This window comes from Mastomys coucha, chromosome X (genome assembly GCF_008632895.1).
Source record: "Mastomys coucha isolate ucsf_1 chromosome X, UCSF_Mcou_1, whole genome shotgun sequence".
NCBI classification, from domain to species: Eukaryota; Metazoa; Chordata; class Mammalia; order Rodentia; family Muridae; genus Mastomys; species Mastomys coucha.
The window spans coordinates 115,742,596-115,767,071 of NC_045030.1; positions in this window are offsets into that span (position 1 = coordinate 115,742,596).

Genomic DNA, 24,476 nt, shown 5'->3' on the forward strand with positions numbered 1-24,476 from the left:
TCTTGGGTTCTATAAGAGAGCAGGCTGAGCAAGCCAGGGGAGGCAAGCCAGTAAGGAACATCTCTCCACGGCCTCTGTGTCATCTCCTGTATAATGACCTTTTTGAGTTCCAGTCCTTACTTCCTCTGGTGATAAACAGCAATGTGGAAGTAAGCTAAATAAACCCTTTCCTCCCCAACCTGCTTCTTGATCATAATATTTGTGCAGGAATAGAAAACCTGACTAAAACCCTTATCTGCTACAAGGCAGGGGAGGCCCTTGGTCCTGTGGAGGCTTGATTACTCAGTGTAGGGGAATGCTAGGGTTGTGAGATAGGGAGTGGATTCATGGTTGTGGGAGCTCTCTTACAGAAGCAGGGGTTGGGGGATGGGATAGAGTGTTTGAAGAAGAGAAACTGGGAAGGGGACAACATTTGAAATGTAAAACAGGAAGGATTTCAGATAGTATTAAGATATAAGACATCCTGAAATATATTTTTAACAATGGTCTCAATAAATCCTGCACTAATCATTCTTACTAGTCAATACATTATTTTATTTTTGAATAGATAGATGGATGGATAGGTAGGTAGATAGATAGATAGATAGATAGATAGATAGTGAGTGTTTGCTTACAAGTATATTTGTGCACCTTTAATGTGTCTAGTACCAACTGCCAGAAAAGAGTGGTAGAGTCTATAGAATTGGAGATCCAGACAGTGGTTTGTAGCTGTGTGAATGTTAAGAACTAAATCTGTGTCCTCTGTGTGAACAGTATATATGGAGTTTTAGAAATGTGTCAGCAGTTAAGAATACTGATATCAGCCGGGCAGTGGTGGCGCACGCCTTTAATCCCAGCACTTGGGAGGCAGAGGCAGGTGGATCTCTGAGTTCGAGGCCAGCCTGGTCTACAGAGTGAGTTCCAGGACAGCCAGGACTACACAGAGAAACCCTGTCTCGAAAAACCAAAAAAAAAAAAAAAAAAAAAAAAAAAAAAAAAGAATACTGATATTATTTCCATAAGACTTGGGTTTGATTCCCCAGACAAACATAGTGTGGTTCACTACTTTCTGTAACTCCAGTTCCTAGGGAACAAACACACTCCTCTGTGATGCTCCACTGCCATCAGAAACACAAATGTGATACAAATATTCATATGAGTAAAGCAACTATACAGATAAATTTAAATTTAATATAGTAGTGTGGATTCTTAACTGCTAAGAACCTCTCCAGCCACTTGCTTAAAATATATTTTTGTTAAAAAAAATTTGATATGTCAATATGCCTGCCATCAAACTTGATGGTGTTAATTAGATACCTGGGTCTCACATCATGCTCGAAGGAAAAAACTGACACGAGCATGCATGTTGTCCTTTGATCTCCACATGTGTATCATTGCACAGGTGTATGCATAGATATTCTCTCTATGTCTCTGTCTCTCTGTCTTACACACACACACACACACACACACACACACACACACATACACACACACACTAAATAAACAAATAATAAGAATGACTGAGAGCATTTGATATTTCAAAGTAAAATTATTTTCTCTTATAAGTAAGCTATACCATGAGAACAAATTCAATAAAAATTTAGTAAGAAAAATATTAATGTAACTAAGAAAATATGAATGGAACTATATATCTAGGTTATGTCCCTTTTTATTATAAGAAGCCTTTTATAAATGCTATGAATTTTCTCCTTCAATTTTAATTAAGCCTCAAAATATATTAGTATTTGTAATTTCACTGTGAATTGATGGGAAATTTGCTCCTAGTGTTTCAACTAATTTTTGTTAAACTTCAGTTGACACAGTGTGAAACTCTTACACTAAATTGCTTGAGGACCCTTGAAGCTTAAGTGATCTAATTTACACATTTCATTCTGGCACAGTTATGTAATATGAACACATCCACTTGGAACTAAATTGATGACACTTTTATTATTTTCCTTACAAAATATGAATCATTGTCTCATCTTTAATCTAATGACTGTATTATTTCATTTCTCAAGTGTATATTATACAATTCTTTAGAAACAGACTCAGCATGCACTAAGCAATACTGGATCTACCATAGCATGATAACATGCTAGTAAAAATACTACAAATATATGCTTGCTTTTGATGAATATAGTGAATAATGAACTAAACCATCCAAGTATTTTATTCATCATTAATACATAAAAATTAATTTATCATATAGCATAAAAATTATCTTCCCACAAATTAGGGATTGATGAATAAGCCTAAATTAAGAAAATGCCCCACATCATATTCAATTTCTGTAGAGAACATCTTTTCTTCTTTTTTAAAACAAATATTTATTCATTTATGTAATCCATTCTAGCTTATTCCCAAAGGCTCCCTTAAAATAAAACCTACCAGTTATCTTTTATCATTTGAAACTTTCCTTGTTTTATTGATTGATGAATAGATTAATGGATTGATTGACTTGGTGTATGTAGGTCTGCATGAATTTATGTTCACTATAAGGAAGCTGGTGATGGCAGAGATCAGAAAAAGGCATTCATTTTTCTGTAGCTGCAACTATGATTTTTCCTTTACATAGTAAATGTGTATACAGGACTAGTTTTAGAAATCAACACTTATCAATAATCTTCCTGCTGGATAAAATAATACATTGTGGGGAAGTAATTTTATTCATTCACCTTCACTTCAACAGTAGGTTTCAAAGTCATTTTTCCTCAAAATGAAGAAATAAATCTCTCTTGCCTATCATTACTCTGCACTCTAATGTTGGTATTATTAAATATTTTGTGTATGGTTCCACCAAATTTGACCTATCTCCAGATATTGTCTTTCTTGTTTCAAAATCCAGGTATCAATATGGTCATTGTTTTCTAAAATACTTGTAATATTTAATTTTATATTTTTGTGTGTGTTATTTCCCCTTGTAGAAAAAAAAGTTTTAGGTTCCTATATATTGTGAACTAATTTTGAAAGCTCAGCACAACCAAATTTCATTTACTTTCAGATGTCTTTCTTCCTCATTACCTCAAAGAGTGCTAGTCTATGCATTCATATGCCTTTTCAGAAGTGCTGTTAGAGAATTTAAGATACTGCAGTTGTGTGTGGACACACATGTCTCTTTAAGATTATGCTAGCAGGTAGAAGGCATAGCAGTCTAGTAACTTACATGATTCTGGAGGTAGTCATTAGCTTAATGGATCAAAAAGTAGTTGTTTAATAAATATTACTAAGGGAATGAATGAATGAATGAATGCATGAATGAATGAAAACTATGGCTGATGCTATAGTAGAGCCTAGGCTCACTGAAGTGATCTAGCAGTGAGCATTCTCCTTTCCTTGTTACCCATCATTGTTCAATAAATTTAAAGAATGCATAAGGACACCTGAAAAAGCCTAAAAATCCTTCTCATGGGAACAAAGAAACATACTTACTTAAGTCCTACGTGAAATCCATAAAGCTGGAGAACAGCTGGAATAGCATGACCAGTAAATTAAGTGTTCAAGGAACTATTCAGATTAAAAATAACGCAGTACTATTAGAATAAAGAAAACTAGACTGTAGAATATTACAATTCTAGAAAATAAAAAAGCATATGACAGGAGTACTATATCAGAGTCAAGAGGGATAAAGAGTGTTGATCATAACAGAGTATACCATAGTCTAAGACAAGGAACAGGGACTGACTTTAAATCAACACTATTTATTGAATTTTTACTATTTGTGCCAAGAGAAAACTATAACCAGGCACTGGCCAGCAAATAAAGCAATGATTATGTGCTTGACAAATAGCAAGTGAGAGGTGAAACACAAATGATTTAATTCAACTTATCTTGAATGCTGACTTTCTAGTATCCCCAAATGTGATTTTTTCAGATCTGAGTTGTGGCAAGATATGGTCTTGTTCTTTTCAGTCATAGGTATTCCTGCTGAGAGTCATTCCTTGTATTAAATTTACCTTCACAGGGACCAGAGCTATGGAATATTGAATATTTGTTGTTTGATAGAGTTGATCATGTAGCAGAAACTAAACATTATACCCCTCTGTAAATTCTAAGTGCTGTGGAAGCAAAGGTTATTTGGAGGGCAATGCCATACATATTGTCTAACATCTGTGCATTCAGTTTATGTGGAATATTTTAAAATCATCCTAGGAACTATTTGAAATTACACTGGCTATATCACTACCCATATCAACTGTGAAATAGAAATTCATGTTTATATTTTACCTTGTTTTGCTTAAAATTCTAGTGGTTGTGAATTCTTGATTTAGTTCTACATCCCATTTTTTTATTGGGTTGCCTGGTTTTTTGGTGATTAATTAATTCACAACTGAAGAATACTGAATGACTGAGAAGCACCTAAAGAAATGTTCAAAGTCTTTAGTGGTCAGACAAATGCAAATCAAAATACCCAGAGATTCCACCTTACACCAATCAGAATGGCTAAGATCAAAACCTCAGGTGACAACACATGTTGGAGAGGATGTGGAGAAAGAGGAACACTCTACCATTGCTGGTGGGATTGAAAACTGGTTCAAACACTCTGGAAATCAGTCTGGAGGTTCCTCAGAAAATTAGAAATCGATCTGCCTGAAGACCCAGCAATACCACTCTTGGGAATATACCCAAAAGATGCCCCACAATGCCACAGAGGCACTTGTTCCACTATGTTCATAGTGGTCTTATTTGTGATGTCCAGAAGCTGGAAACAACCTAGATGTCCCATGACAGAATGGATACAGAAAGTGTGCTTCATTTACAAAATGGAACACTACTCAGCTATTAAGAATGAGGACATACTGTGTTGTGCAGGCAAATGGATGGAACTAGAAAATAGCATCCTGAGTGAGGAAACTCAGACCCAAAATGACATGCATGGTATGTACTCACTAATAAGTGAATATTAGAAAAAAATGTACAAAATACCCAGTATACAGTCCACAGAACTCAAAAAGTTCAACAAGCTGGAGTGCCCAAGTGAGGACACCTCAGTCGCACTTGGGAGAAAGAATAAAGGAATCACAAGTGGGAAGGGATAGAAGGACTTGGGAGGGAAAGTAGACAGGGAGGTGTGGAGTGTTGGAGGGAGAGGGGAACCTGATCTGGAATTGGGTGAAGGAAAAGGCCTGAAGCCCTGAGGGTCAGAAGAAAGAATGGAAACAGGCAACCTCTGAAAATTGGAAGTTGGGGATACTCTCCAGAATACACCAGAGACCTGGGAGGTAAGAGACTCTCAGAAATTAAAGGGAGGGAGCTTAGATGAAATGTCCCTCTGGACAGTAAGGAGAGGGAACTTATAAAGCCCAGCTCCAGCAGAAAGACAGGGCATCAAGTGAGGGAGGGGGTTGCCATCCCATAGTCACATCTCTGACCAGTAATTGTTCCTGTCTGAAAGAGTTACATGGATGGAAATGAAAAAGTACCTGAGGACAAGAAGGTCCACTGACAGGCCCATGTATAATCCAGCTCAAGGGGAGGTCCCAAGGCCGCACACTATTAATGAGGTTATGGAGTGCTCACAAAAAGGGACCTATAATGAGTGTCCTCCAAAAGCCCCAACAAGCAGCTTAAAGAGTCAGATGCAGATATTTGCACCCAACCAATGGACAGAAGCAGCTGACCCCTGTTGTTGAACTAGGAAAAACTGAAGGAAGCTGAAGAGAAGGGCAATCCTGTAGGAGGACAAGCAGTCTCAATTAATCTGGACCCCTGAGATCCCTCAAACACTGGTCCACCAAAGAAACAGCACACACCAACTGCTATGAGGCCTCCAACACACATAGAGTAGAGGACTGCTGGGTCTGTGTTCATTCAGAGAAGATACACCTAACCCTCAAGAGACTGGAGGCTCCAGGGAGTTTAGAGGTCAGGTCAGGTTAGGGCTGGGGGCATCCATATGGAGACAGGGGGATTGAGGAGGAAGTGTGGGATATGGAGCAGTCAGAGGGTTGATTAGAGGGCAGGGAATGGAATATAGAATGTAAAAAACAAGTTAATTTATAAAATAAAACAATTGTACTGATTGCTAATGTGAGTGCTGAAACACAACCCAAATATACTCTGCATTAGGAAATTTCATATTTAAGTTCCTAAGTTTATATATTTTGACAAAAAATAAAATTCCTCTTGTTGAATAAATGCTTATGTCAGAAGCATTCACAAATAAATGTCTTGAATCTCTGAGTATGTGTTTATCATTATGACACTATGTAAATCATTGTTTTCTATGTAAATCAATCTTTCTATTGTTCAAAATAAATACTATGCCACAGTAGGTATACATAATAGTATTAGAAAATAAAATAAAAATATCATGCTCAACATTTGTTCTTCAATATTTTCTGAAAGTAATTTTGAGAAGAAAACATCAAATATAGATCATCACCATACTGAAATATATGAGATGATGTCATACTGAGTAATTAGCATGGGCTTGGGAACAATGTGGCTAGAAACATTCCAGGAACAATAGAAATTGGCTTACAAAGCAGGATAAATTGTAGGAGAAGTAATCTGTGTACCCAGACCTTTTATGAAGGAATGCCATTCTTGATCACAAATGCATGTCTTCAGTGGCATTAAGGGGCATACCTAGTGCTTGACATCTTATAAATTAAAGGGAGAATGTGGTGAGTTTTATCATTCAATAATTGCTTTTGTAAGCTTATACTTTTTCCAGGTGCTTGAATAATAAACCGTTGTTGATTTCCTTTCTGAATTTGGAGACATTAATGACAAAATTATATGGACATCACTTTACTATACCTTAACTCTAATTAAGAAAAACTGCCATGACATTTGTTCACTTGATCCATGAAGATAATCTTATCTACATAGATAAATAAAAGGCACAAAAAAGAAAATTAGATGACTGCCAAATTACATCAGAAGTAAATTACTTACTAATCAAGGATTAGTATAAAAGGATACACATTGTGTAGTTAAGTATTTAATTCTTTTTGTATCTTGAGATGTCGGTGATTTTCATTTTATTTGGGCATAAAACACAACAATTTCATTTTGTCCTTGTCATAAAATTTACACAGACACTCGTTGATCTTTATAACTACAATTTAAAACATATTAGTACTTTAAAGCATTCTGGTAATTGTCTAGTGTTACTAAAGTGATTTTCATTCTCTTTTTAATGGAGGAGAGGTACTGTATTATATAATTTGTTTAAAGGAATAAAAAATAGGGTCAGGAACAATTTTTATATTCATGACACAATGTTATCTAAGCACTGAAGTTGAAATTCAGCGTTTCAGATTCTCTGTACTCCAAAAGCAGTTAGGAAATAGGATTAAGTGAAGAAAAAATAATTTATTTGTAGTTTGGCCACAGAAATTTTGTTGTTTTAAATGTGAGCATAACAAAATGGAATTTTAAATTTCCCCTGGCTTATAGAATTCTTACTTTTTCATGTATGGTAGAGAAGAAATTAGCACTCCTCTTAGAATTAATGAAGAATGTATGTCCTTTCTCTGGAGGTAAGCTTCATTTTTTCTGGCCCCTAATTTCATGACAAATATATTAATATTGCAAGGGAACAACAAACTGATGTTGATGGCCAAAACAAGTGAGTGTATACCTGCTTTGACTATTACCTCTCTCACCATGGCTTCCCTAGAGGCTCTGGTTATAGTAGCAGTTTTAGCCAGTTTATGAGCTCAATTAGTATGCTAAAATGAAATCTAAAATTGCTGTTGTTTTTATCTAGAATATGATAAACCTGTCAGTCTAGTTTAATTCCACCTCAATCATTAATTTGAGAACAAATAACACTACCAAAGGATTAACAGCATCAGATCATTTAGTACTTCTTTCATTAAAAAGTGAATTTGCACATTTTCTAACATGTTCTAACATTACATCTTGAAGAAAACGTAGAGGGTAACACTTTCTTTTGGGGAGAAAAATTTATTTTTCCCCATCAGGAAGAAATTTTTGAGGATTTTCTAAACTGTCTATGACAAGTAACTGTCTAGGCACTCATTGCCTTAGTGGCCATTGGGAATGGACCCTTCTCCCATAATTGTATTTTCACTTTACCTCCCATTTACCTGATAACACTGTGTGTGTTACATGATTTGTGCCACTCCCTAGGATTTAATGTATCGAACTGAAAGGTTGACATATTAAGTCCATTTTGAGGCCCATTATAAGAAGACTACTACTGGTCAAAAGAATGGACTATCTCAGTCCATGGGTGGAGATATGGTAGTCTAATTTGCACCAAAGAACAGAACATTACATACTATTCTCTCTTCCTTTAAGAATTAATTCATATGGGCCTGTCAATAACCTACCTAAGATTTCACGCTATAAAGAAGCTAATTTGAGATGATCATAAGCTAAGAGGAAGGGAGGAATTTTTAGCCCCTTAATAAGATAATATATGAACCCTTCTTTTGGGGCAGCTGCTTACAAGAGTCTCTGCTATATAGCTTGTCTGCTTTTCTATTTTGGAAAAACATAATTTTCCTTTTCATTATTTCTATATTTTTCCCTTTCAGATACTGGCCAAAAATCTATGCATGCTTTCTATGACACTTTGAGCATTCTCAGTCTTTCGTTAAATATCTGCTGCTTGTCAAGGCAGCCAATTTACTAACCTTCGCTTCTCAGATATTTACCCCAACTCAGCAAGGCACATCTATTTCCCCCTTTCAATTGCTTTCTTACTGTAATATACTGAAATTTGCAACTTGCCTATTTTGTTGACGTTTTCCTATACTCTAATTAAAATTGTACTTGAGCTTTTTTTGCAAGTCTATTTCTGAAATTATTTAAAGGAAGGTATGAGCCTCAAATGTAATAACAATTTTCCCAAATATATCTACAGGAACAACAATAAATTCCATTTTTATTTTCCCACCTAATCCATGAACAAACTGAAAAAGATCCTGCTATTTAAAACAATAAAATATATTATTTTTGGCTGAAAAACCCAAAAGTATAGTTATTTCTATTCGGTTTGAGAATAGTCATGTACCTTTTCTTCCCTTTGAGGTGAGAGCCAGATTTTGCAGCATGTCCTTATTACTGTGTCACAATACTCTATTTTCTGAGCCTTGTCTCTTGGATTTGTGTGTATGCTTAATAACATGCTCTTTATTTTTAGTGGGTTTGTTCTTAATATTGTTCTGGATATTGAATGCAGGACATAACACTTGATAGGCAAGTCTTTTTCAACCACCAAACCACATCCTCAGTACTCGTGTTAGTTATTGGGGTTTTTTGTTTGTTTGTTTGTTTGTTTGTTTGGTGAGGGACAAGTTCTTATTAGTTTACCCAGGCTGCACTCTGTAGCCCAGATACACATTGAAATAGTAACAGTCTTCCAGTTGCAGCCTGCCTGGTAGCTGACATTATAGGCCTTTCTCACAAGCATCACTTTAGCATGGTCTTGATTAATGTATCTATTTTATAAGTGCTACTGTATATGTAAACCATTTAATCATATCTTCTTCTTTCAATATTTTCTTGATAACTCTGAATCCTTTGCCTTTCCATATATGCACTGTAATTAGCTTGTTGGTAACCACAAATTAAGTGACTTATTTTTTTAATTGATGAGCTTTTAGTTTCTTGTTTTCTTAGATTTGTATATCCTTTATTCCCTCACAGCCCAACCAGCAATAACATGAATGATAGACTAAAGTAGGAATTAATTAGAGAAAATACATTAACCTTTGGAGCATGTTTGAATGGTAATATATATCTTTTTCCTATGCTGTTGATAAAATATAGCAGAAGTAATCAAGCATCATATATATTTATGGGTAATCTGTTTTGCTAAAATTAAGGAGTACAATTATATTTTCTTAGTAGAACTTAAGACCCATTCATAAATAGCAAAACACATTATCCATGAAAAGTATATGATATATATCCTTTTATTATATACATTATATATAATATATAATTATATATATAAATTTATACAATATATGTTATAAATAAATATTGGATCCTAATATTAAATACTATGGTTATATTTTCTTAATAAGATCTTAAAATTCCTGCATAAATAGTAAAATAGTTTATCAATAAAAATTATGTGTTACATATATAAATAATCATGTATATAAATATATATTATTTTGGCTCACAAAATTAAGCACTCCAATTATAGTTTATATTTTCCTAGTAACACATTAAAATGACAGCATAAATAGCATATACATATTGTATATTATATATGAATATATATTGGAAATATATTCTAGGGAACCTATTATGCCATAATTTAATTTTATTTACAAATGCCATTCAGACCCTGGCTCATTTTTTCTTTTCATGCTATGGAAGATTAGTCTTGGAGTTCTTTCTCTCCCTATGATGGTATTTAATAATCAAGGAAAGGCTGAGTATGTAATGATTTAATATAATAGATATTTCTTGTTATTTCTAGTATGTTTAATAGTAGATAAATATATCTTATCTTTAGATTTATTTTGTCTTTTATTTTTCATCTTCAATGATATTTTGGTAATATATAGACATAGGAACATATCACCTTATGCCTCATTTCCCTGCTTACTTTATAATTGGGAGTAAAGGTAATATGGTTAATCATAGCATATTCACTCAAGCCTAAATTAATTGACCAAATCTTTTCAATTAAACATAGTAATTTGCTTGTAGGCTTTCAGTATATGGCATCATTTCTGACAAAACATTGACCCTTTTTTCTTCATGATATGAATGCAGTTACTAAAATAATCCAGTTGTCTTAGATACTTTTCTATCATTATGACAAAACACCATGTCAATGCAACTTTAATTTTAAAAGCACATAGAGAATTATGTGCTTACAGTTTCAGATTATCATGGCTGGCAACATGAAACTAGGCAGATAAACATAGACCTGTAGCAATATTGAACAGGCTTTTTAAAAACTGTAATATTTACTCTTCATTATTTTTAAAAATTATGCATTGGTTAACTGTATTTTGATCATTCTAATCCTCACTACCTCCTTCAGCTTCCTTTCAGTTGCCCTTCCCCCACGTTGTCTCATTATCATCATATAATCAGTTCTTTTATATTTTATAACTCAATGAGTCATTTTAGTGCTAATTATATGTACATGGGTGTGGCATAGCCACTGGAGTCTCTACTTCTCACTTCTATTCCCCCCCCATTATATTTTGCAACAAAAATTATGAGAGAGAGAGAGAGAGAGAGAGAGAGAGAGAGAGAGAGAGAGAGAGAGAGAGAGAGAGAGCAAGCTAACTGGAAGAATAGCATGGGCTTTGGAAACCTCAAAGCATATGCTTCCTCTTATAAGGCCACACCCAGAAATCTTTCATAAACAGTTCCACCAACTACAGACCAAACATTCACATATATTTATAGTCATACGGTAATTATTTTCCAATATATTTTGTTGCTTTATCCCTTAGCAAATTTTACTCTTGTTTACTTTGTAGAATATGAAATTTTTTTGCTTTTTTATGGGATATTTTCTTTATTTACATTTCAAATAGTATCCCCTTTCCTGGTTTCCCTACTGAAAACCCCATATCCCCTCCCCACTCCCCCTGCTCACCAACCCACCCACTCTTGCTTCCTGGTCCTGGCATTTCCCTATACTAGGGCACTGAGCCTTTACAGGACCAAGGATCTCTTCTCCCATTGATGACCAACAAGGCCATCCTTTGCTACATATGTGGCTTGAGCCATGTATCACTCCATGTGGTTGGTTGTTTAGTCCTTGGGAGCTCTGTGCTTACTGGTTGGTTCATATTGTTGTTTCTCCTATGGGGTTGCAGACCCTTCAGCTCTTTGGGTCCTTTTTCTAACTCCTCCACTGGGGACCCTGTGCTCAGTCCAATGGTTGGCTGAGGGCATTCACCTCTGTATTTGTCAGGCACTGGCAGAGCCAGTAATGCCCCATATTTCTACAATGAATTTATTTATCATGCATTAGACAAAATGTTAACAAAAGTTGGGACTCATATCTATAACCTCCTTCATCTTAGTGGATGGATAGTTGTTTTGAAGTGCTTGAAATAGAGCTCTGTATTTCAATCTCATGTCTTCAGATACAGACCATTGATCTAATATGGTATCTAACAAATGTCAAAATTATGACAAAAAATGTTCATAGTTTTTAGATGAAAAATGCCATGTGCAAATATATGAATCACTTCACTGTATAGCAACAAATTGGTATATCATGACATATTTAAGGCTCCTCAATATTCATTATTAGTTTTGTGCATCAGGCTAGCATCACTAAAATTTGAGTATTTATCTTCTTATAAGACTTAGGTAGCCTTAATATATAACAGCTACCTGTAGTTCTTTGTCTAGATTTCAGACTGTATGAGCTTGCCCTTTTCCACATATATTGGTGTTGACTTGTTTAGGTCATGTTTAGGCAGCCATGAAGGTGAGACATTCATACATGTAATTTTTGTGATGTTTCAGAAAGACACAATACTCTCAAAATAAACTCTCTGTTTCTCTCGCTATAGCAGGTGTTCCAAGCCTTCTTCCTGACCCATAGGTATAAAAGTTGCATAATGGGTATATCAGTCTGGACTTGGCTATACAACTCTGCATTTTAGTCCATGGTAATTTTCTGTAATTGTCTACATCTGTTGCAAGAGAAGTTTTGTTGATTAATGGTAAGTACAACATTTAAACTTGGGTGTAAGTATAAATATTAAGAAAGTAGTTACTGATTATGCTGGTTTAGTAAAGTGGTGATTGTAGGTTCTCCTCCAAAATCCATGGTTTTACTAGCACTGTATTGACTACTTTTCCAGTAAGAGAAACTATGTACTTCTTGGGTCTGAAGTTTTACTAGAAAGATGGTGGTTACTGTCAAAATACATATGATACTAATACAAGATTAGAGTTATCATGGCATACTGGTTGTTGTTGTTTATTCAGATTATAATGTATTATAACTAATTTTAACTTAGACATATATAAAACAAGTTTTTAAAGTACATATTAATGTAATAACTTTCAAAAAACCTTAGCAGCTTAAATTCTCTCATTATATTGAAGGGATTACAGCTAAAATATGGAATGCAAACACTTGAAATTTTTTTGAATTTTCTAAAATTTCTGGCATAGTCCTAACATGCTTTCTTTTGTTTTAATATCTTACTTTTTATCTCTGTATCTATAGATATCTACATATTAGATATCAAAGATTAACCACCTTTCTACTAGTCACTTGACACACATGTTTAGCTACAACTCACTCAACAGTAACTTAGTTGCTAATCTATTCAAGGTATTGGGTGATTAAATAGTGAATAGATAATAGTACATATTATTTTTGTATTAATTACTTTCATATTATATTCCCTGTTTTATCGTTTAGTTGTAATGGTTTGTTGTATGATTTACATATTAATGACTTTTAGATGTGATCATTGAGAGTAATGTGATAAATAATATTGATTTAATTGATTTGAATAAAAATGGTGATTTATTTCTAAGTATAACTCCAAGTCATTCCGTTCCTTGTGCTAGAGAATTTCTGTGTCTGATTGTCTTCATTTATTCAGTGTTCACTCTTACTAACAAGCTAACACACAACTGTTGTTCACAGCCAGTTGCAAAAGCACATTTTATTTATTTTTGAATATGAACCTCTGCTCTAAGGAAAAAAAGGTAAGGAGGGGTTGAAATATGATTCAACATCATATTCAATGTAGCTCAGTTTGAGTTCTGCTCTTGCTATGGTTACTTCACTGCATGATAAATTTTAATTTCACCAAACGGTACTTGTGGAAAAAATTGTTTAGTGTGAAAGTAATTATATTTACAGGCTAGTGACAAAAGTTGGCATATTATTGTAGCTCACAGAACTAATGTAGAAGATGCTGCACCTAGAAATGACTTTGTATTTAATGTTATCTTACATACTGAGGCTCACAATTAACAGAGTAAGTGCTGTACCTTTTCATACACTGAGTGAAGTTACATTGTAAGGCTTGTTGCTATCTTAATTCAAGGTGACTTTATTCATAATCATGGAATCTTCTTTAAGAAGAAAACAATATGTTATAGCCTAATTGCAGGAATAAGATAAGAGGACTCCCAAAGTTTTAGCAACTGATCCATAACATTTTCAAATTATTTTGTGCTTTGAATACAAATATTCTTTCAGCCCATTTTATGTGTTTTGGATAATTAATTCAGATAAATTTATTCTTTCTCAAGTGGAATTTCATGCCTATAGTTTTAGTCTTTCTATTCCCAATTTCTATGAAGGAAGTAAAGCAATTAGAAGGAAAATAGTGTTGGAAAATTTTTCCTAACCTATTTATTTTATTTATTATCTGACATAAAAGTATGAATTACCTCCAGCACTCTTGAGGTTAGGTCCATGTAATCAATCTCTTGTCCATGACATATATTTAAGCAATTCCTTAAAATAATGCTTTCTATGTGTTCAAAATGTCAATTTAAACTTTAGCAAGGCATTCAAATTCTATCAAACAACTTCTTTTGTGTCTATTTAACTCTAAGTGATAAGTTTAACAGATGTGTTTACACAGTTCCACTTATTTTAGTAACATTTATGCAAGCCAATATTTACTTTGAGAACTTGTTTGTTTAAGCTTTAGCTAAAACTCATTGAACATACAGAAAGGATATTCTCTTCACCTAGATATCCCAGTTTACTCCAGATTTTTCTCAGTCTGCTTTAGTTTGGATGTTTCTTAGAGCACAGCACACAGTAACAGCAGCATCCATCTAAGATTCCTCCATGCAGTTCACTGTTTTATAAAATCATGGAACCAGTTCTTGTTATACAAAAGTCATTTCCTATAATGTTATTGAAATGCTTACACAAAAATAACTACATGTAGAAAAAAACCTATGTTTCTATTGTGTATTAATCCCTGTATAACAATGCACTCTAACCATTATCCATGGCTCAGATTATAACAATTTTGTTTAACAAATGGTATTTTCTATAATTCTATTGACATAATTAAGCAGAAATACGGAAATATGGGACACATGATTCTCCACTATACATCACCCTATACCAGGTAATAATGTACTGCATTTCTATGTAACTCAAAACAATATCCATAGATAACAGTTTTGATAAGTGGGAGAGCACATACGGACATGCTAAGCCATGTGTAAACATAACTCTTGTTTGCAAGATGTAATTGTCATCTCAGAGACTTACTGCTAAATAAGCTCACCGCTTTCTATTCTTTTTTCTTCTGAATTTTGGCTGGCTGGTTCAACTTAGCTGCTCCAGTTCAAACTCCTCTCCAAGCTGACTGATTCAAACAGGCTTGTCTCAGTTTCTCACTGAATTTCTCTGCTTGGAAGAACTGCTTCTGAATTCTACAGATGAAATTGTACTGACTCCATTGACTGCATGAACTCAACTGAACTAAACTGCATTCAACTGAACTGCGCTGAACACAACTGAACTCCACATCATTGCCTGAACTAAACTCAACTGGACTCACTGAACTGCCCTCCCTCCTGTCTCACTCTGTACTGCACTTAAATAGCCTGTTTTTCCTGTCTGTTCTCATGAGAGTTGGGTGTATCCTATTTCTGTTTCATTCTGTCAAATCCTTCTCTTACTAGTTACATTCTCTGGCCCTCAATTAGAAGTCATTTTCAAATATGCCTACTTCCTTCTACAAACTCAATGTACTTTCATTGTTTCTGATTAAAGGTATGTGCTAAGGGTGTGTCTGTATTCCAGTCATAGGGATTAAAGGTGTGTCATTCCAGCTGGATCACATAGGCCTAGAAGGTTTTAGGATATGCTCACTTGCCATAGCAGCCATGTTTCTAGATGAAAATTTCTCCATAACCATTTGATCCTATGAATATAACTAAAAACATAAACAACACACTTAGCTTTGGGAGTATAGCACAGTGTTAGACTATTTACCTAACATATATGATATTCTAGATTTGAGTGCTATCACTCTAAACTAGTAAAAACAAGAAATTTAACTTAGTATTTCATTTGACAGTTGAGGTGTGTAAATGCATTCTGCTACTAGTTTGGTAAAATGAGATTATATCTGAAAATCTGAATTATGTTCACTGTCTTAGCCCAAGAAACACCATAATGCAGGTTCAGATTTAAAAGAAGGAAATGAGAGGTCCTACTTAGTAATATTGCAGAAAAGATGAATAAAGATAACAGTAAAAGACTCAGAATATTTCAGCACCCATGAAACCAGTATGTTATTCTAACTACCATAAGCCACAGATAAACCACTTAGATAAATAAGTTTATAGCAAAATTAGATCCCCAGCTAGCATTCATCAGTAAAGGCTAAGCAAATATGGAAATGTTAGTTTAATGCACATTTCACATTTAAGTCTAATTTTCTGAATTCACAATATTATTTTACTGCCTGGTTTTGTGTGTCAACTTGACACAGGCTGGAGTTATCACAGAGAAGGGAGCTTAGTTGGGGAAGTGCCTCCATGAGATGCAGCTGTAGGGAATTTTCTCAATTAGTGATCAAGGGGATAGGGCCCTTTGTGGGTGGTGCCATCCATGGGCTGGAAGTCTTGGGTTCTATAAGAGAGCAGGCTGAGCAAGCCAGGGGAGGCAAGTCAGTAAGAAACTCCATGGCCTCTGCATCAGCTCCTGCTTTCTGACCTGCTTGAGTTCCAGTCCTGACTTCCTTTGGTGATGAACAGCAATGTGGAAGTAAGCCAAATAAACCCTTTCCTCCCCAACTTGCTTCTTGGTCATGATGTTTGTGCAAGAATAGAAACTCTGACTAAGACAATTATATTGCCTTCAATGAATAAGATGAGTAATTCCTTCACAGCAACCAATATAAAAATCAACAGAATTTTTAAATCTTAGAAAATTTTGTAACCTAGAGCAGTAATTAAAACCGATTTGAAGACAGAGGTATTCCTGTCATGAGTATTGAAGATAAGAGGGCTACTATATTAACTTCAGTTTCCTGGGGGAATATTTTTTCTTGATTTAAAAAAAAATACCATTTTGGTTTTTATATGAGTAACTGTAATCTTGACCTTTAGGTCTATAAAAATCAACAGTAGACATTTTCTTCTTTATTAAAAGATTGATTTCCAGAAGGTTGGGACTATAGAGGGAAAAATGAAGTTCAATGAGAAAAATATCCATGTCTCCGACAAACACTTACTGTCAGACAATTCATGACATTTTATCTTGGTATTGAAAAGTAAGCAGGTCAACACTTTCGATGTTGTAAACAAAAACTTAAATGATAACATATATTCCTAGGGTACCCTGATGGACCTGTGCTGCCAGGGTCTAAGGTGAAACATTCTAGAACACCGTAAACAAACACTTTCAGTCTTGAAATTGAGTGGTTCCATTTGCTTCCTAAGTATTCAACAAAGAAAAACCTACTGATTTTTCCCCTATAAATCTTTTATATAAAATCATGGATTTGTGGAGTTGGTACTCCAAAGCACTGGTGGGTAGTCCTATTTTCAGTCAAGTATTAGCAGCTCAGAATTTATTTGTAGATAAACTGACTTTTCAAAATCACCAGAATATTTTGCTTTCCTAAAGACAAGTTTGGCTAGTGAAAGGAGGAAATGTATGTCTTGCAAGGAAAAAAAAATATAAAATGAGAATGTATTTTTCAGAGAAAATAAAAACCTTACACAGGTACTACAAAGTATGATATATAAATACAAAGATATAGATTTCACTTTCATCATGTGCATTTAGGTTCTAAGTATTATATCTGACATCAACCCTTAAATTCTTTCTAAAAGATGAAGTATAAGAAAGCACTTTCTCACTTAGTTATGATGGTTAGACTTTTTGTCAACTTGACACAAGCTAGAATCTTCTGGGAAGAGAGCCCTTCATTTGAAAAACTAAAATGCTATCATCGGATTGGCCTGTAGCCAAGACTGTGACCTATTATCTTGATGTAGGAGGGCCTAGCACACAATGAGCAATTGGTCCTGGTCCGTGTAGAAAATGTAGCTGAGCAAGCTACTAAACAGTATTCCTGTTCTTCCATGGCCTCTACTTGGATTTTTTCTTCTAGGTTTCTACTTAAATCCCTGCTCTGATTTCTCTCAATGATGGACTGTGAAGTGTAAATGTAAGCCCAAGAAAGTCTTAATTCCCTTAAGTTGAATTTTATTGGTTATTTTATTTATTTACATTTCAAACATTACCACTTTCCTAGTTTCCCTTCCATAAATCCCTTATTCCCTCTCCCATCCCCCCCTGCTTCTATGAGGGTGCTCACTTACCCTTCCACTCACTCCTGCCTCAGTTGATTTTAATTGGTATTGCATCACAACAGAAAACAAACTAGGATAGTCCTCTAGTCAGTAATATGTATGATTTTTCAATATTTAAAATCATCATGTGTGTGTTTTCATTGTAGTTCATATTCTATCAATATGTTCATATTGAATGTTGAGCTTTCCTTAAGTAGTTGTATGGGAAAAAAACTGAATAAACAATAGAGAACAAGGCAAGAAGCAGCATTCTTCCATTGTCTCAACTTCAGTTCTTCCCTCCACTATCCTGACTTAAGTTCCTACCTTGGCTTTCCTCACTGATAAACTGAGGAAAAGCAGAAAGTCAAATAAACCGTTTCCTTCCCATGATGGTTTTACCTACCATGTTTTTGACAGCAACAGATTGCAAACTAAAACAATGTCCTAAAACTTTATGCTTTTAGATAAGGTGTGGGGATTTGCCCACACTTGATTTCTCCTAATTGATCCTTTTTTACTTTTTTGAATCTATTAATATAAGTGTTTTGATATCATAAAAGTAGACTCATACATTAAGTTATCTTTCCTTTAGTGATTTTGGTTAGTATCTTTTTTTTTGTTCATCCATATTATCAAGAATTAGAGAATTTTCATATTTATTAGTGTTGAATCACATCTCATTCTATGTATTGTTTACTTTTTTATTTTTGTCTGTTCATGTCTCAACTACACTGAATTGTTTAGCAGTAAACATGGGTGTACTCTTAAAGCACACATGCATATCTGCTGCGGGCCATGCAGGAGTAATGACAAATGGCATTAGTACTCATGGAATGGGGCCCATCAGTTACCAAAGCCACATGAGTGAGCCTCAGTGTGGCACAACCCAAAGGACAACATGTCCTGGGGACTTCATGCTGTTTCAGAGTTCTGTTCTGCTTGCTGCCTTCACACCCTTCTCAATATCAAAATTGTACGAACACTGTAGCTGAGCCTGGAGTCCGTCAGCAGTATCTCTGTCACTCACAAAACCAATGCTTGATTTCTTTCAGGCATTGTGGCTGTAGCTGATTAATGATTCAGTCACCACCCCGGGGAAGACCTTAGACACTTAGGTTGTCAGTAATGACTACCACCCTTTGAAAACTTTTGAAAAATAAATTGTTAGTAAAGCTATGTTGAAATGTGTTTAGTATTGGCTTGTTTTCTTTTTTTTAAGATTTATTTATTTATTATATTTAAGTACACTGTTGGTGTCTTCAGACACCCCAGAAGAGGACATCAGATCTCAAATGGATGGTTGTAAGCCACCATGTGGTTGCTAGGATTTGAACTCAGGACCTTTGGAAGAGCAGTCAGTGCTCTTAACCACTGAGCCATCTCTCCAGCCCCTACTATTGGCTTTTATATAGAAAATTTTAGGAAACAAGTTAAAATTCAGAAAGGCACACTCTTAATAGTTAAGCTAGGGGCTTTTTATGATCAGGGAACAAGAACAATGGGAGCACTGACTGACATGACTCTCACTGAGGCTGGACTGATAGTGGTGATATATATATATATATATATATATCACCACCCTCAGCTTCCTGATATAATTTAAATTTAAAAATTTCTGATACATGTAGATATGCATTTTAAGGGTTTAAGATAGATATTACTGATTTTACTGATTTTTATAAAAAATTTCAATTTGTGATTCTGTTAAAATGCTCATAAGATTGTTTTTAAAGATAAATAACAAAATAATTATTTCTTTCTTTGTAACCATACATTGGTGTCTGCCAGTAAAAGAAACTTGCTAAGAAAACTACCTTGCTTGGTTATACTTCTTAATCTATAACAAGTAGCTCAGTTATGAATGCACATGAGTTTTCCAGAATAATTTGTTCTCTTTACCCGTACTACATAATATTATTTCTTATAAAGGTATTATGGAACACACTGTTTTTTCATAATCATTTACTAAAAGAAAACTAAAACATAAAAATAAAGTTATAATTTTATACTACTTGAAAGATTTTGCTGGGATATATATATATACACACATATATGTATATATATATATGTATATATACACACATATATGTATATATATATGTGTGTGTGTGTGTGTGTATGTGTGTGTGTGTGTGTCTGTGTGTGTGTATATAAACTATGGAAGAAGGATAAAATGTAGGTACTGGAACACTGGTGCTTCCATCCATCAACTATGTGTGTTGGACATGAGTAAAGTTTGTGTGAGTGGAGGGCTGGAACATCATTCCTTCCATCCATCAACTATGTGCATGTATGTATACATGTAAGATTTGTGTGTGAGTGTGTTGACAATTTGCAAGGTTGTATTACCCTCTCTTTCTGCTCTCTGTGTGCATGTCTGTATGTTTATCCATTTCTCTCTCTCTCCTCTCTCTCTCTCTCTCTCTCTCTCTCTCTCTCTGTGTGTGTGTGTGTGTGTGTATTGTGTGTTTTAGGTGTATACTGTTTCTGAGCAATTAGGGGAGGAAAGAGTTTATTTGGCTTATACTTCCATGTGTGGCTCCTCTATCTTATAAAGGCATATTTCTAAATTGTGGTTCCCTAATCCCATATGACTATAGCTTATGACAAGATGGCATAAAACTAGTCAGCATAGTGTTCATATATATGCAAGTATAAATATAAATGAGTACACATTTGCATAAGGACAGAGATTGATAAAGTCTGTGTTATTTGGTATATTACTATCTTACCTTTTGGTTTATCATCTCTGACTGAATATGAACTCATTGATTAGCTGGGTTGACCTATCAATTGAATTCCTGCTGTAGTGCTGCAGATATACATTGCCATGACCAGTTTTTATATGGCTTGTGAATATCTGACCCCAAATCCTCAGACTTGATCATCAAACACTTTTTAACTGAAATATCCCAGGTTTTATTTATCTTTTATTAGATGTTTTCTTTATTTACATTTCAAATGATATCTATACCCGTCCAAAAAATATCAAAACAAAAACAAAAACAAAACACTGTTACTCCCCCTTCCCCCTGCTCACAAAGCCATCCTCTCCCACTTCCTGGCCCTGGCATTCCCCTACACTGGGACATAAACCTTCACAGGACCAAGGGCATCTCCTCCCATTAATGAACGACTAGGCCATCATATGCTATAAATATGCTGCTGCAGCCATTAGTCCCACCATGTGTATTATTTGGTTGATGGTTTAGTACCTGGGAGCTCTGAGGGTACTAGTTAGTTCATATTGTTGCTCGACCTAAAGGGCTGCAAACCCTTCAGCTCCTTGGGTCTTTTCTCTAGCTCCTTCATTGGGAACTCTATGCTCAGTCCAAAGGGTGGTTGTGACTCTCAACTTCTGTAATAGTCAGGCACTGTCAGAGCCTCTCAGGAGACAGCTATATCAGCTCTGTCAGCCAGAACTTGCTGACATCCACATTAGTGTATGGGTTTGGTAATTAAATATGGAAAGAATTCCCAGGTGGCTCGATCTCTGGATTGTCCTTCTTTTAGTCTCTGCTCCATAGTTTGTTTCTGCAACTCCTTAAAAGGGTATTTTGTTTTCCCTTCTAAAAAGGAACGAAGCATCCACACTTTGGTCTTCCTTATTCTTGAGTTTCTTGTGGTTCTTGGATAGTATTTTGCATATTCTGATCTTCTGGGCTAATATCAACTTATGAGAGAGTGCATGCCATGTGTGCTCATTTGTTATTTGGTTACCTCACTCAGGATGATACTCTCCAGGTCCATCCATGTCCCTAAGAATTTCATAAATTCATTGTTTTTAATAGCTGAGTAGTAATTTATCATGTAGATGTACCACATTTTCTGTATCCATTCCTCTGTTGACAGACATTTGGGTTGTTTCCAATTTCTGGCTATTATAAATAAGGCTGCTATGAACATAATGGAGCATGTCCTTACTACATGTTAGAGCATCTTCTGGGTATATGCTCAGGAGTGGTATAGCTGGGTCCTCTGGTAATACTATGTCCAATTTCCTGAGGAACTGCCAAACTGATTTCCAGAGTGGTTGTACCAGTTTGCAATTCCACCAGTAATGAAGGAGTGTTCCTCTTTCTCTATAACCTGGCAAGCATCTGCTGTCACCTGAGTTTTTGATCTTAGGCATTCTGACTAATGTGATGTAGAATCACAGGGTTGTTTTAATTTACATTTCCCTGATGACTAAGGATATTGAACATTTCTTTAAGTGCTTCTAAGCCATTTGGTATTCCACAGTTGAGAATTCTTTGATTAGCTCTGTACCACATTTTTTAATAGGGTTATTTGATTCTCTGGAGTCTAACTTCTTGAGTTCTTTGTATATATTGGATATAAGCCCTCTATTGGATATAGGATTGGTAAAGATCTTTTCCCAATCTGTTGGTTGCCCTTTTGTCCTATTAACAACGTCCTTTGCTTTACAGAAGCTTTGTAATTATATGAGGTCTCATTTGTCAATTCTTGATCTTACAGCTTGAGCTATTGGTGTCCTGTTCAGGTAATTTTCCCCTGTGCCTATGTGCTTGAGGCTCTTCCCCACTTTCTTTCTATTAGTTTCAGTGTATCTGGTTTTATGTGGAGGTCCTTGATCTACTTGGACTTGAAATTTGTACAAGGAGATAAAAGTGAATCAATTTGTATTCTTCTACATGCTAACTGCCAGTTGAGTCAGTACCACTTGTTAAAAATGTTGTCTTTTATCCACTGGAATGATTTAGCTCCTTTGTCAAAGATCAAGTGTCCATAGGTTTGTGGGTTCATTTCTGGGTCATCAAATCTATTCCATTGATCCACCAGCCTGTCACTGTACCGATACCATGCAGTTTTTATCACAATTGCTCTGCATTATAGCTTAAGGTCAGGAATGGTGATTCCACAAGAGGTTCTTTTATTGTTGAGAATAATTTTCGTTATCCTAGGTTGTTTGGTATTCCAGATAAATTTGCAAATTGCTCTGTCCAAGTCTGTAAAGAATTGAGTTGGAATTTGATAGGGATTGCATTGAATCTATAGATTGCTTTCAACAAGATGGCCATTTTTACCATATTAGTCCTGCCAATCTATGAGCATGGGAGCTCTTTCCATCTTCTGAGATCTTCTTCGATTTCCTTCTTCAGAGACTTGAAGTTGTTGTCATATAGATCTTTTACTTGCTTAGTTAGAGTCACACCAAGGTATTTTATATTATTTGTGACTATTGTGAAGGGTGTTGTTTCTCTAATTTCTTTCTCAATTTGTTTATCCTTTGTGTAGAGGAAGGCCACTGGTTTGCTTGTGTTTATTTTATATTCAGCTACTTTTCTGAAGTTGTTTATCACATTTAGAAGTTCTCTAGTAGAATTATTCGGGTCACTTAAGTATACTATCATATAATCTGGAAATAGTGATAATTCAACTTCTTCCTTTCAAATTTCTATCCCTTTGATCTGCTTTTGTTGTCCAATTGCTCTGGACAACAATATTGAATAGGTAGGGAGAGAGTGGGCAGCCTTGTCTAGTCCCTGATTTTAGTGTGATTGATTCAATTTTCTCTCTATTTAGTTTGATGTTGGCAACTGGTTTGCTTTATATTGCTTTTACTATGTTTAAGTATGGGCCTTGAATTCCTGATCTTTCCAAGACTTTTATCATGAAGGGGTGCTGGATTTTGTCAAATGCTTTCTTAGCATCCAATGAGATGATCATTTGATTTTTTTTTGAGCTTGTTTATGTAGTGGATTACATTGAAGGATTTCTGTATATTGAACCATCCCTGCATCCCTGGGATGAAGCCTACTTGATCATGATGGATGATGGTTTTGATGAATTCTTGGATTCAGTTAGCAAGAGTTATATTGAGTATTTTTGCATCAATATTCATAAGTGAAATTGGTCTGAAGTATTCTTTCTTTGTTAGGTCTTTGTGTAGCTTATGTATCAGATTAATTTTGGCTTCATAGAATGAATTGGGCAAAATACCTTCTGTTTCTATTTTGTGGAATTTTTTGAGGAGTATTGGTATTAAGTCTTCTTTGAAGGTCTGATAAACCTCTGCACTAAACCCATCTGGTCCTGGGCTTTTTTTTTTTTTTTTTTTTTTGGTTGGGAGACTATTAATGACAGTTTCTATTTCTTTAGGGGATGTGGGAGTGTTAGATTGTTTATCTGATCTGTTTTGTTGAGGATAGGCTTTTGTAGTAGGATCTCATGAGTTTTTGAATTTCCTCAGTGTCTGTTGTTATGCCTCCCTTTTCATTTCTGATCTTGTTAATTAGGATACTGTCTCT